The sequence below is a fragment of the Phyllobates terribilis genome, unplaced genomic scaffold (assembly GCF_046119375.1).
Source record: "Phyllobates terribilis strain yellow unplaced genomic scaffold, ASM4611937v1 Scaffold_8__6_contigs__length_399053987, whole genome shotgun sequence".
Classification (NCBI taxonomy): Eukaryota; Metazoa; Chordata; class Amphibia; order Anura; family Dendrobatidae; genus Phyllobates; species Phyllobates terribilis.
In genome coordinates this window covers 71,263,720-71,279,266 of record NW_027362768.1, presented here as the reverse complement: position 1 = coordinate 71,279,266, position 15,547 = coordinate 71,263,720, and the positions used below count along the sequence as shown (strand labels likewise).

At 42.2% G+C, this 15,547-nt stretch overlaps 1 protein-coding gene across 2 annotated transcripts in view; it reads left to right on the top strand.

Moving 5' to 3' along the window:
• The window catches only part of CEBPG (CCAAT enhancer binding protein gamma), a 119,939-nt gene that overhangs the window by 34,976 nt on the left and 69,416 nt on the right, over positions 1–15,547 (top strand). The window lies entirely within an intron of this gene.

The window sequence follows — 15,547 nt, the reverse complement described above, 5'->3', positions numbered from 1 at the left end:
AAAGGCAAGCCTTGACGTGTTTCCCTACTGACTGGTTCCTCAGGAGGCAAGAAAGATATGTGGCAAGTTCACAAAGATATCTGTTACAGCCATATCATAGCTCTGTATTAATGATGCAGTGAGTAGTCCTGAGGGCTGGGATGAATGATATATACAGTGCTGGCCAAAAGTATTGGCACCCCTGCAATTCTGTCTGATAATACTCAGTTTCTTCCTGAAAATGATTGCAATCACAAATTCTTTGGTATTATTCTCCATTTAATTTGTCTTCAATGAAAAAAAACAAAGAATTGTCCTAAAGCCAAGTTGGATATAATTCCACACCAAACCTAAAAAGGGGGTGGACAAAAGTATTGGCACCCTTTGAAAAATCATGTGATGCTTCTCTAATTCGTGTAATTAACAGCACCTGTAACTTACCTGTGGCACCTAACAGGTGTTGGCAATAACTAAATCACACTTGCAGCCAGTTAACATGGATTAAAGTTGACTCAACCTCTGTCCTGTGTCCTTGTGTGTACCACATTGAGCATGGAGAAAAGAAAGAAGACCAAAGAACTGTCTGAGGACTTGAGAAACCAAATTGTGAGGAAGCATGAGCAATCTCAAGGCTACAAGTCCATCTCCAAAGACCTGAATGTTCCTGTGTCTTCCGTGCGCAGCGTCATCAAGAAGTTTAAAGCCTATGGCACTGTGGCTAACCTCCCTAGATGTGGACGGAAAAGAAAAATTGACGAGAGATTTCAACACAAGATTGTGCGGATGGTGGATAAAAAACCTCGACTAACATCCAAACAAGTTCAAGCTGCCCTGCAGTCCGAGGGTACAACAGTGTCAAGCCGTACTATCCGTCAGCGTCTGAATGAAAAGGGACTGTATGGTAGGATACCCAGGAAGACCCCACTTCTTACCCCGAGACATAAAAAAAGCCAGGCTGAAGTTTGCCAAAACTTACCTGAGAGAGCCTAAAACGTTTTGGAAGAATGTTCTCTGGTCAGATGAGACAAAAGTAGAGCTTTTTGGGAAAAAGCATCAACATAAAGTGTACAGGAAAAAAGAGGCATTCAAAGAAAAGAACACAGTCCCTACAGTCAAACATGGCGGAGGTTCCCTAATGTTTTGGGGTTGCTTTACTGCCTCTGGCACTGGACTGCTTGACCGTGTGCATGGCATTATGAAATCTGCAGACTACCAACAAATTTTGCAGCATAATGTAGGGCCCAGTGTGAGAAAGCTAGGTCTCCCTCAGAGGTCATGGGTCTTCCAGCAGGACAATGACCCAAAACACACTTCCAAAAGCACTATAAAATGGTTTTAGAGAAAGCACTGCAGACTTCTAAGGTGGCCAGCAATGAGTCCAGACCTGAATCCAATAGAACATCTGTGGAGAGATCTCAAAATGGCAGTTTGGAGAAGGCACCCTTCAAATATCAGGGACCTGGAGCAGTTTGCCAAAGAAGAATGGTCTACAATTCCAGCAGAGCATTGTAAGAAACTCATTGATGGTTACCGGAAGCAGTTGTTCGCAGTTATTTTGGCTAAAGGTTGTGCAACCAAGTATTAGGCTGAGGGTGCTAATACTTTTGTCCAGCCCTTTTTTGGAGTTTTGTGTGAAATGATCAATGATTTGATTTTTGCTTCATTCTCTTTTGTATTATAATATAATATTTATTTATTTTTATTTTTTTAACAACCTCCTATCGAGTTATTGGATTTTAAGTACTTGGATATTGGATAGTGAATTTGAAATGCCTGGTATCACCTGCATAGGTAAAGATCCTACCCCATCAAAGTACTATCTGTATTAGCCTCCATGCTGCCTGCATTTTCCTCTCTGCGTGTGTTCCCGCTGCTGGAGCACTGAACTTTCGGTTTCGTGCCGTCACTTCCGTTGCGCGTCTCATATGCTTTCCACATTGCACAGGCACATATGGATTACGTCACTTCCAGTCTGCACATTCAAGGTACTTCACATAACAGGCGAACCACCCGATCTATCCTTGCGATTACACATATTCCAGTGAAATGGAGGGCAGAGAATGGACATATGTGGACACAAACTGAGACCAAACTCCCAAAAGGACCCAATACCAAACAATCAGGCACATGCCATATAGAGACAATGGATCATACAAAATGCTACCTAAAGATGTACTGAAAAGATCATCTTTTTGGATGTCTGTATGCTATCAAATAGAACATACTATAAGGCTGCATGCCCCCTATGCGTTTTTCAAGCGTTTTTGAGGTGGAATTTCCACAGCGAAAACGCTTGGTAATATAGGCCCCATGGTCCCCCCAATGATCCGCATTTGCTGTGCACATGCTGCAGAAATTTCCGCTGCGGATTATCATTGCGGAAAAATACGCAGCATGTCCATTAATTTTGCGGACACGCAGCGTTATCGCCGCTATTGACTTGCATTGGACCGCGTGACATCCGCATCACTGCATCTGCACATGCGGATATCACACTGTTCAATGTGCGGATGGTACCCAGGTCTGGAGGAGAGGAGACTCCAATCCAGACTCGGGTACCATAGAACCTGTTAAAAAAAAAAAGAATTTAAAATAAAAAAATAAAAATTATACTTGCCTTCCGATGTTCTCCCCTCCGTCTGGTCTACTGTATGGGTAGCCGTGTTGTGATGGACCTGCCATGATGTCATTGAGTCATGTGGCCTGTCACATGACCCAATGACGTCACCGCAGGTCCTTCACACCACCGCGAGCCACCCAAGACACCGGACGCAGCAGCAAAAACACCCGGAGGACATCGGAAGGTAAGTATAATCTTTTTTATTTTTACCATTCTTATTCTTTGTTTTAACTAACTTGGTCACACTACTAATAAATCCATGCCGGTTGCATGGATTTATTATAGTGTGAACAAGTTGTCAAGCACTTTTCCAAGTGATTCTAAAATCGATTGGAAAAGCGCTTGATAACCCGCATGCAGAAATGCATAAAAACACTTGACAAACGCTTCTACCTGGCGGGAAAAAACGCATGTAAAAAACACATGCATTTTTCCTGCCAGGGATAAGCGGGAAAAAATATGCAGCATTTCTGCATCGTAGGCACATAGCCTAAGTCCCATAAGATACAGGATTTTGACGTATATTAAGCATGGAAGCATTCCAAATCTCTGATATGAAAAATCAGTTCAAATATGCTGATTGATTAATTAAACGAGATGGCAGGAGGATAAAGATTGTCCAAAACATGGACAACCCCTAGATCATGGCAGTTATATTAATCACAAACATGGTCACCATTCCCAGGACATAATGAAAACTTGGCTCAATCCCTGTCTTACAAAAATGGGGTAAACGACAATTGTTCGTTTAATCCCCTGGGTGATGGGCTTTGTAATCTAAAAATCTATTTGTTTTCTTAAGTATTTGTTTATTATGGTCACCTTTCCTTATATTGTACCTAACAACTACCTATATCACATTGAACAAAATATCTTTGCTATTACAATGGTGGACCCCATTGATGTGTTTGAGGGTTGTATCTCTTATGGAATATGTCGTCCAGATGCTCCCCCAGCCTCCGTCTGAATTCTCTTGTTGTTTTCCCTACATAATCAAATGGGCACGTACATATGGCTTTATAGACCAATCCCTCAGTTTTGCAGTTGGAAAAATCTCGCAAGAAAAAGGTCCTTCCCATATGAGCACTTTTGAAAGATTTTCCAGGAGTCATCTAGTCACACACTTTGCAATCATTACATATGAAGAAGCCACAGATTTTTCTGTCCAACCATGTAGCACCCCTGTTTGGTTTTTGATAAAAACTATGGACAATCCGATCTCTAACTGACCGTCCTTTTCTAAAGTTGACACTCGGGGCTTCCGAAATACTACCCCTCAGATCAGGGTCTGATAGCAAAATGTCCCAATGTTTAAGTATCTTAAATACTTGTTCATTTTTGTTGTCAAATGTGCCTATTAATCTGGTGACTTCACTATCTTTTTTGTCTCTCTTGCAGTTAATTACCTGCAAAATCACATGCTTCCTGTAATAGATGTGCAGGATAACCCCTCTCTCTGAACCTCTGTTTGAGATCAGAGGATTGTCTATAGAAATCTGTGATCTCGGAGCAGTTTCTTTGGATACAGAGGAACTGCCCTTTAGGTATACCTTTTTTAAGAGCAACAGGGTGGTGATTATCAAACCTTTAAAAGGCTGTTTGAACCTGTGGGTTTTCAATGTGTAACTGTTAAGAATCCCTTCCCATCCTTCATCACCACCAGATCCAAAAAAGGTAACCTAGTCTGATTTTGATTCTGAAGTGAACTTCCGTCCCACCGCATTGTTAATGCTCATCGCAAAATCCACGAGTTCTCCACTCCTACCAGTCCATAAAACAAAGATATCATCTATGAATCTGACCCACAACATTATCTTATTGTGCCACCATTTTACTTCCTCTCCATAAATGTGGCTTTCCTCCTACCAGCCTAGGAAGATGTTGGCATACGAGGAGGCACATGGGCTCCCCATCGCAATACCCCAGAGCTGGTGGAAGTATTTCCCATTGAAGAGGAAGTAGTTGTGGGCCAGAACAAATTCAAGACGATTGACGGTAAATTGACTATGCTTATCACATTCAATAGCTCTAGATCTTAGATAATGGTCCACTGCAAACATGCCCGCATCATGAGGTATATTGCTATACAGGGTTTCAACGTCTATTGATGCTAGAATGTCATTAACCGGTTCCCGACCGCCCACTGTAGATAAACGTCGGCGCTTGCTGGGCTCTGTACAGCGCCGACTTTTAAAAACGGTGGGTGGTCTCGCAGCGCTCAGGACCCCCAGGGTCCTGCAAGCGCTGCGATTCCGGTGCAGAGCGTTGGCTCTGACAGGGGACATCATCGGGACCTGATTGGATCAGGTCCCAGTGATGTTAACCCTTTGCTATGTTCTATATGCCGCGATCTATAGTGATCGCGGTATATAGAAGATGGAAGGAGGACAGGGGGTCGTCTTACTTACCTCTCCGACGACCCCCGATACCTTCCAGGACCTGGGGTTGCTATGGCAGCTGGAGGTCACATGACCGTCTCCAGATCTGCCATATATGGTGTCCTGCCTGGCTCAGCCTGCAGCTGAAGCCAGGCAGGAGACTGACTGTGAAACAGTCAGCGAAGATCTCATGTAATGTAATACATGTCTATTACATTACATGAGATCAGTGATCAGAAAAATAAAAATTAATGTCCCATACAGGGACTAAGTAAAAATGTAAAAAATAAAGTTTTTAAACTGTAAAAAAAAAAATAAATAAATAAATAAAATATTAAACCAATAAATCCGTATATTTTTACAAAACCAAAAAAAAGTACACATTTGGTATCGCCACGTCCGAAACAACCCGAGCTATAAAACTGTCACACTAACTCCTTCTGTGCACACCGTAATAAAAATAAATAAAAAAACGGAGCAAAAAAATATGCTTTTTCCTCATATCGCCAAGCAAAAAGTGGAAAAAAAATGCGATAAAAAAACAAAATAGAAATAAAAATGGTACCGCTGAAAGCGTCATCTTGTTCCGCAAAAAAAAAGCGCCAAAACATAAAAACATAAAAAAACACAGTAAGTGTAGTATCGCTGTAAACTTACTGACCCGAAGAATAACGCTGCCTGATCACTTTTACCACACGCAGAACGGCATAAAAAAAACCCTCAAAACAATTCCTGAATTGTTTTTGTTAATTTTACCTCCCAAAAAACGGAATAGAAAGCGATCAAAAAATGTCACGTACCCAAAAATGGTACCAATAAAAATGTCAACTCATCCTGCAAAAAAACAAGCCGTCACATGACTGTCGGCCGAAATATGGAAAAATTATAGCTCTCAAAATATGGTGCTGCAAAAACTAGATTTTGCAAAAAAAAGCGTCTTTTAGTGTGTGACAGCTGTCCATCATAAAAACCCGATATAAATCTGGTATCTCTGTAATCGCACCGACCTGAAGAATAAAGTAATCTAATCCGTTATATCACACTAGGAACGGCGTAAAAAATAAATAAAACCAATTCTTCACCTGCTACTGATTTGTTTATTATGTCTCCCAAAGATCGCAGTAAGGCTCTGCCCACATTTATCCTGCGCTCGACGCTGAGCGCTTACACCAGAGTTTCCGTGTAAATCTCTGAAATACGTGATTCAGCCGGAACCCATGACGGAAGATTCCCTGTAATGAGGCAGATATAGGCCACTGTGGATGCCGTCTAGCCTGGGATCCACGGTGTCATTTGTTTTAGGCGTGCATAAAAGTGCGGTTGGCCACAGTTTTGTGCACTTCTGAAAAAAAGGACACCGCTAAACAGAGGCCAGACGGAGTCCAGAGTAACTCTGCTGCCTCATTACAGTGAATGGATCCCGCAGGGGTTTCATCTGAATTGCATCACTTGGAAATTTAGATGGAAACCCCGATGTCAGTGCTCAGCCTAGAGCGCCGGATAAATGTTACGTAAAATGTTCCCAGTAAAAGCTTCAACTCAGTCCTCAAAAAAAGCTAGTCCCCACTCAGGTCCGTCATCTGTTAAAAATATAAGGGACTTCCAAGTTACTGGTAGCAGAAAGGCTCTGGAAAAGCGAAATGGCCCTTGCCCCCCAAAAGAAATTCAGAAAATTTTGTGCTCCCAAATCCCTATTCTACAATAATTTGTTCTCAAATTGTCAAATAGCACTCCGTCCCCCCCCAGATCTCGCCGTATGGCTGAGCGGTACGATACAGCCACATATGGGGAATTGCCACTTTTAGAAGAAATTGTGTGACACATTTCGGCACCATTTTTACCCATTGCCCGGTGTGAAAATGTAAAATCTGAGGGTAAAACATTTTTTTGTGGTAAAAATATAATTATGCTTTTTTTCACTGCCCAATGGTATAAATTTAAAAATTAAAAATACTCACTACTTCCCTAGATGAATTCCTTGAGAGGCGTAGTTTACAAAATGGGGTCACTTGTGGGGGTTTCTGCTGTTTCGGCATGTCAGCGACTCTTCAAATGTGACATGGTGTCTGCTGCCTATCCCAGCCAACATAGCGCTCCTTTCTCTTCCGAACCCTGCCGTACAACAAAGCAGTGGTTTTCCCCCACATATGGGGTATGGGCGTACTCAGGAGAAATTGTACAACAAATTTCATGGTGCAATTTATCCTGTTACCCTTATGATAATACAAAATTAGGGAATGAAACCTTTTTTGTGGGAAAAAAGTGAAAATTATTTTTACGGCTCAATATTATAATCTGTGAAGCAGCTGGGGGTGCAAGGTGCTCACCACACATCTAGATAAGTTCCTTTAAGGGGTCTAGTTTCCAAAATGGTGTCACTTGTGGGGTGTTTCCACTGTTTAGGCACATCAGGAGCTCTCCAAACGCAACATGGCGTCGTTTAATTATTCAGACAAATTTTACATTCAAAAAGTCTAATGGCGCTCCTTCCCTTCCGAACCCTGCAGTGTGCCCAAACAGTGGTTTTCCCTCACATATGGGTATCGGCACGCTCAAGAGAAATTGCACAAAAAAATTTGGGGTCCATTTTTTCCTGTTACCCCTGTGAAAATAAAAAAAATTGGGTCTAAAGTAACATTTTTGTGAAAAAAGTTTAAATGTTCATTTTTCTTCCACATTCCAAAAATTTCTGTGAAGCACCTGAAGGGTTAATAAAGTTCTTGAATGTGGTTTTGAGCACCTTGAGGGGTGCAGTTTTTAGAATGGTGTCACTTTTGGGTATTTTCTGTCATAAAGACCCCTCAAAGTGACTTCAAATATGATGTGGTCCCTAAAAAAAAAAAAAAATTGTTTTGTAAATTTTGTTGGAAAAATGAGAAATCGCTGGTCAACTTTTAACCCTTATAGCTCCCTAACAACAAGAAAAAATTTTGGTTCCAAAATTGTGCTGATGTAAAGTAGACATGTGGGAAATGTTATTTATTAACTATTTTGTGTGAAATATCTCTCCGATTTAAGGGCATGAAAATTCAAAGTTTGAAAATTGCAAAACTTTCGCCAAATTTCCGGGTTTTTTTTTTTTTTTCCACAAATAAACGTAAGTTATATCGAAGAAATTTTACCATAATCATGAAGTACAATATGTCATGAAAAAACAAACATTCTCAGAATCAGGGGAATACGTTGAAGTGTTCCAGAGTAGTCACTTCATAAAGTGACAGTGGTCAGAATTGAAAAAATTGGCCCGGTCACGAAGGCAAAAACAGGCTCTGGTGCGAAGTGGTTAATATCGACTGAAACTCCAAGCTTTTTCAAGAAATCAGTGCTGTCTTTGACCTAATTCTCCGACCATATGTTTCTACACTTCCCTCATACATCAATGTAAATACCACTGTTTTGTGAGACGATCCGTTCCTGACATTATTGGGCGACCTTTTAGAGGGGAAAAACCTTTTATGCACTTTGTGAAGAGTATAGAACGTTGGTGTCAGGGGGAAGAGTGGATGGAGGAAATCAAATTCATTTTTTTGATATTAGTTTTTCTGTAAAAGCCACTTCCACAATTCTTGTGAGTTTCTTCATACTTGGTTAAGGGGTCACCGGGTAATATTTTCATAAGTATCCTTGTCACTTAAAATAGTATTGCACATAGTGAGGTACTGCTAGTGGTCCATTAGGCTTTTACAGAAAAAGCCTAACTTGTCTGACATTAACCCCATAGAGAATCTATGGGGTATTGTCAAGAGGAGGATGAGAGACACCAGACCCAACAATGCAGATGAGCAGAAGGCTGCTATCAAAGCCACCTGGGCTTCCATAACACCTCAGCAGTGCCACAGGCTGACCGTCTCCATGCCACGCTGCATTGAGGCAGTAATTGATGCAAAAAGAGCCCTGACCAAGCATTGATTGCATTTACTGAACATACATTTCAGTAGGCCAACATTTCTGATGTTAAAAAAACAGTTTTCAAGCTGTTATAAAGTATTCTAGTTTACTAAGATAATGACTTTTGTGATTTCATTGGCTGTAAGCCATAATCATCAACCTTAACAGAAATAAACACTTGCAATAGATCACGGTTTGTAATGACTCTATATAATGAGTTTCACTTTTTATATTGAACTGAAATAAATGTAAGCTTTTGATGATATTCTAATTTGGTGAGATGCACCTGTACCTGAAGGTGCCTCGTTCATCTGTACAAACAATTATAAGCAAGTACAAACTGGGTCGAACTGGGGTGTCTGGGGCCCACAGGGAAAATTGACTCTAGGGGCCCACCCTACACCTATATGCATATACCTGTTAGCCGTTATAGTGGAGAGGCGACTGTAAAACACGGACAGCTCCTGCACATCTACTGTGCACATACCATAACTGGGATGTACACAGAATTACGGTAGTTTGCATTAAAGGGTTCTTTGATGAAAACAAATCACCACCGATCCACAGGTTAGATAGGTGATAACTAGTGTTGAGCGATACCTTCCGATATCAGGAAATATCGGATCGGATTGGATCGGGCCGATACCCAAGAAGTATCGGATATCGCAGATTCCGATACCGGAAGCCAATGCAAGTCAATGGGACACAAATATCGGAATGAAAATAAATCCTTTCTTTCCTTGTAGGTTAATTCTACATGAAGGAAAACAACGAACAATAATGTAGAATGTATTTGGGGAGGTGGTTGCCCAAATCGATGGGAACAGTGCTCACAGTGAAACATGAAAAGCCGGCAATTCAGCAGCGGCATACACCGGTACCCGACAACTTATAACAGAAAGAATAGAGCTTCACACATAGATTAGATAAACATGTCAGTCACATATATATGAAGTACAGTGACAGTGTTGCTTACTGTACTTGTCATTTAGTGTAAAGGATTTATTTAAAAAAATATTAGTGTTTTCATGCACCGTCTCTTTAAAAAAGCCGGCCGGCAATTCAGCATCTGTATCCAACAATTTAGAATAGAAAGAATAGAGCATCACACATAGGTTAGATAGAAACATGTCAGTCACATATATATGAAGTACAGTGACAGTGTTGATTACTGTACTTGTCATTTAGTGTTAAAATAAATGATTTATTAAAAAAAAAATTGGCGTGGGGTTCCCCGTAATTTTAGTCTCTAGCGGAGGTTAAGCAGACTGCTGGGGCAGATGTTTGAAGCCTGGGAAGGGGGTAATACCGACGGAGCTCCACAGGCTACTAATATCAGCCCCCAGCTGAACACCTAGCCTTTACTAGCTATTAAAATGGGGGACCCCCCAAAAAAAGACGTGGGGTCCCCCCTATTTTAATTGCCTAGCCTTTGCTAGCTGACAGCTCTGGGCTGATATTAATAGCCCAGGAAGGGTGCCATGAATGTTGGCCCCCTCCCAGGCTAGAAACACCAGCCGTTATCCGCCCCAGAAATGGCGCATCCATAGGATGCGCCAATTCTGGCACTTATCCTCGCTGTTCCCACTGCCCTGTAGCGGTGGCAGTGGGGTAATAGGGCTGGGGTTGATGTCAGCTTATAATGCCAGCTGACATCAAGCCCAGGTTAGTAATGGAGAGGCGTCTATAAGACACCCCCATTACTAACCCCATAGTCAAAGTTTAAAAAAACCCACAAACACCCAGAATAAAATCCTTTAATTGAAATAAACACACAATTCTTTATTGTTCTAAATTAAACCATACTTACCATCACGCCTATTCCAGCTGAAGCCAACGATCTCCTGCAATAAAAGAAAAATAATAAAGCAACCTCATCCTTACCTTTCCATGGTTCCCAGGACAGCTTCAGCTCTGCTACATTGAGATGACAGGCTGGACCGCAGCAGAACGCTGCCATCCAGCCTGTCATCCCGCGGACACTGAGAAGCGCAGGCATGCTTGCGCTCCTCAGTGTCTGGCTGTGACTGCATCCAGATGAGCCGACAATGAACTCGGCTCACCTCATGCACGTCACTGACAGCGTGGGAGAATTCTCCTGCGCGTGTGGCGAGCGTGAGACACTCGGCTCATCTGGATGCCGTCACAGCCTGACACTGAGGAGCGCAAGCATGCCTGCGCTTCTCAGTGTCCGCGGGATGACAGGCTGGACCGCTGCCATCCAGCCTGTCATCTCGATGTAGCAGAGCTGAGACTGTCCTGGGAACCATGGAAAGGTAAGGATGAGGTTGGTTTATTTTTCTTTTATTGCAGGAGATAGTTGGCTTCAGCTGGAATGGGCGTGATGGTAAGTATGGTTTAATTTAGAACAATAAAGAATTGTGTGTTTATTTCAATTAAAGGACTTTATTCTGGGTGTTGTGTTTTTTTTTTTTTTTAAATACTTTACTAGAAATTCATGGTGGTCATGTCTAATATTGGCGTGACCCCATGAATTTCGGGCTTAGGGCCAGCTGATAATGCCAAGCTGGCCCTAACCCCTTTATTACCCAGTGAGCCACCGCACCAGGGCCCTGGATGAGTTGGGTACAGCACCAGAAGATGGCGCTTCTATGAACGTGCCATTTTCTTGGGTGGCTGCGGACTGCAATTTGCAGCGGGTGGGGCCCAGAAAGCTTGGGCCTCCCTGCGCTGCGGATTCCAGCCCCCAGCTGCCTAGTTGTACCTGGCTGGACACAAAAATAGGGCGAAGCTCCACATATTTTTTTTTCTAAAATTATTTCATGAAATTCATGAAATAATTAAGAAAAAAAGGGCTTCCCTATATTGTTGTGTCCAACCAGGTACAAATAGGCAGCTGGTGGTTGGGGGCAGCCCTTTCCTGGATGCTGTACCTGGCTGGCATACAAAAATATGGCAAAGCCCACATCCAAATTTTTGGGAAAAATTAATTAAAAAATAAATAATAATTTAGGGACTGCATCTTTATTAACTCCTCAAGTGTAATTTAGTGTTTAAAATAAAGGATTTATTAAAAAAAAAATTGGCGTGGGATCCCCCATAATTTTAGTCTCTAGCGGAGGTTAAGCAGACGGCTGGGGCAGATGTTTGAAGCCTGGGAAGGGGGTAATACCCATGGAGCTTCCCAGGCTACTAATATCAGCCCCCAGCTGAATACCTAGCCTTTACCAGCTATTAAAATGGGAGACACCCCCCCCCCCCCCCAAAGAAATGACGTGGGGTCCCCCCTATTTTAATAGCTAGCAAAGGCTAGGCAGACAGCTGGGGGCTGTTATTAACCCCTTAAGCCCCGCGGGTGGTTTGCACGTTAATGACCGGGCCAATTTTTACAATTCTGACCACTGTCACTTTATGAGGTAATTACTCTGGAACGCTTCAACGGATCCCCCTGATTCTGAGATTGTGTTTTTTCGTGACATATTGTACTTCATGATTGTGGAAAAATTTCTTCGATATCACTTGCGTTTATTTGTGAAAAAAACGGAAATTTGGCGAAAATTTTGAAAATTTTGCAATTTTCAAAATTTGAATTTTTAAGCCCTGAAATCAGAGAGATATGTCACACAAAAGAGTTAATAAATAACATTTCCCACATGTCTACTTTACATCAGCACAATTTTGGAACCAAAATTTTTTTTTGTTAGGGAGCTATAAGGGTTAAAAGTTGACCAGCGATTTCTCATTTTTCCAACAAAATTTACAAAACCATTTTTTTAGGGACCACATCACATTTGAAGTCACTTTGAGAGGTCTTTATGACCGAAAATACCCAAAAGTGACACCATTCTAAAAACTGCACCCCTCAAGGTGCTCAAAACCACATTCAAGAACTTTATTAACCCTTCAGGTGCTTCACAGGAATTTTTTGAATGTGGAAGGAAAAAAATGAACATTTAACTTTTTTCACAAAAATGTTACTTTTAGACCTAATTTTTTTTATTTTCACAGGGGTAACAGGAAAAAATGGACCCAAAAATTTGTTGTGCAATTTCCCCTGGGCACGCAGATACCCAATATTTGGGGAAAAACCACTGTTTGGGCGCACGGCAGGGCTCGGAAGGGAAGGAGTTCCATTTGACTTTTTGATTGTAAAATTTGCTTGAATAATTAGCGGACGCCATGTTGTGTTTGGAGAGCCCCTGTGTGCCCAAACATTGGAGCTCCCCCACAAGTGACCCCATTTTGGAAACTAGACCCCCGCCCCCAAGGCACCTTTATAGATGCATAGTGAGCACTTGGAACCCCCAGGTGCTTCACAAATTGATTCGTAAAAATGAAAAAGTGAAAAAAAATACTTTTCCATTTTTACTAATCAATTTGTGAAGCACCTGGGGGTTCCAAGTGCTCACTATGCATCTAGATAGGTGCCTTGGGGGGTCTAGTTTCCAAAATGGGGTCACTTGTGGGGGAGCTCCAATGTTTGGGCACACAGGGGCTCTCCAAACGCAACATGGCGTCCGCTAACAATTTGAGCCGATTTTCCATTCAATTTGTTAGCGGACACCATGTCGCGTTTGGAGAGCCCGTGATGTGCCTAAACAGTGGAGCTCCCCCACAAGTGTCCCCATTTTGGAAACTATACCCCTCAAGGATTTTAAGGTGTATAGTGAACATTTTGAACCCAGAGGTACGGCACAGAATTTGTTTACATTAGGTCATCATATTGAATAAGTTGTCATTATTCTTGAGCGCAAGTGCTCGCTACTTGAGTTTGCATCGGGTACTCAGGTATGCACCATGTACAGCGTGTGCTCGAGTGACATGCTCGAGTCCCTGCTCCGCATGTTTCACGGTTATTAGACACACAAAAAAAAAACATGCGGGGATCGCTCGTGCATGGCAGGCAATCCCCGTAAAGTTTTTTGGCCGCGAAGCATATGGGGCAGAGACTCGAGCATGTCACTCAAATACCCACGATACTCAATGCATACCAGAGCACCCGATGCAAACTCAAGTAGCGAGCACTTGCTCTCAACACTAGTCGCCATATCGTCATCTTTTTTTCTTACTTTTGAAAAAAATCCCAACCCCAACCCCAAACCCAGCCCTAACCCTAGCCCAATCCTAACCCAAGAGTTTATTTTTGACGCCGTTCCTTGTGCGGTATAAGTGACTAGACGACTTTATTCTTCGGGTCGGTGTGATTACAGCAATGCCAGAATCATATGGGGGTTTTTATGACTGACAGCTGTCACACACTAAAAGACGCATTTTTTGTAAAATCTAGTTTTTGCATCGCCATATTTTGAGAGCTATAATTTTTCCAGATTTTGGCAGACAGTCATGTGACGGCTCGTTTTTTGCGGGATGACTTGACGTTGTTATTGGTGCCATTTTCAGGCATGTGACATTTTTTGATCGCTTTCTATTCCGATTTTTGGGAGGCAGAATAAACAAAAACCAATAATTCAGGAATTGTTTTTTTTTTTTTTTTTATTCTGTTCCGTGTGTGGTAAAATTGATGAGGTAGCTTTATTCTTCGGGTCAGTACGTTTACAGCGGTACCACATTTGTATAATTTTTCTATGTTTTGGCGCTTATACACAATAAAAGCTATTTTATAGAAAAAAATATTTTTTAGCATCGCTTTATTCTGAGAGCTATAACTTTTTTTATTTTTCGGCTGATGGAGCTGTATGGCAGCTTGTTTTTTGCGGGACGAGATGACGTTTTCAGCGGTATCATTTTTATTTATATGCGTCTTTTTGATCGCGTGTTATTCCACTTTTTGTTTGGCGGTATGGTGATAAAGCATTGTTTGTTTTTTGCTTCGTGTTTTTTTTTTTTTTTTAACCGTGTTCACTGAAGGGGTTAACTAGTGGGACAGTTTTATAGGTCAGGTTGTTCCGGACGCGGCGATACCAAATATGTGTACTTTTATTGTTTTTTTTTATATATAATAATATTTATTGATGGGTACATTATATTTTTATTTTTGGTGTATTTTTTTTATTTTTTTAGAATATTTTTGCACATTATTTTTTTTTTTTTTTTTCCACTTTCACACAGTTTATACACTTTATTACTTTGTCCCACTCTGGAACTTTCACTTTTTTTTTTTTCTGATCGCCTGCATGGCACAGGAATGAAGCACCATCCCTATGCCATGAAGGCTGGCAGAAGTGTACAGTGTGAAGATTGCTTGGTGATGCACTGCGCATGCCCAAGCAATCTTCCTGCTCTCTGGTGACCCGGATGTTGTCATGACGACATCGGGTCGTCATGGCAACACCCGGGAAGCCTTTGCAGACTGCGCTGGAAGCCGGAAGAGGTGAGTATCGCCGATCACCTCCCCTTGCCCCCGCAATGCCGCGATCGACTTCGATCGCAGCATCGCGGGGGTTAATGTGCTGGGAGCGGTGCAGGACCGCTCCCTGCACATTGTCACAGCTGACAGCCGGCGGCGATCGCGCCCGCACAGCCTGTGTGCGCGCGCGATCGCCATGACGTACTAATACGGGTCTGGCTCTTAAGTCCCAGGGCACAGACGCGTATTAGTGCGTCAGATGTTATTAAGGGGTTAATAGCCCAGGAAGGGTGCCATGAATATTGGCCCCCTCCCAGGCTAGAAACACCAGCCGTCAGCCACCCCAGAAATGGCGCATCCATAGGATGCGCCAATTCTGGCACTTGGCCTCGCTCTTCCACGCTGCCCTGGTGC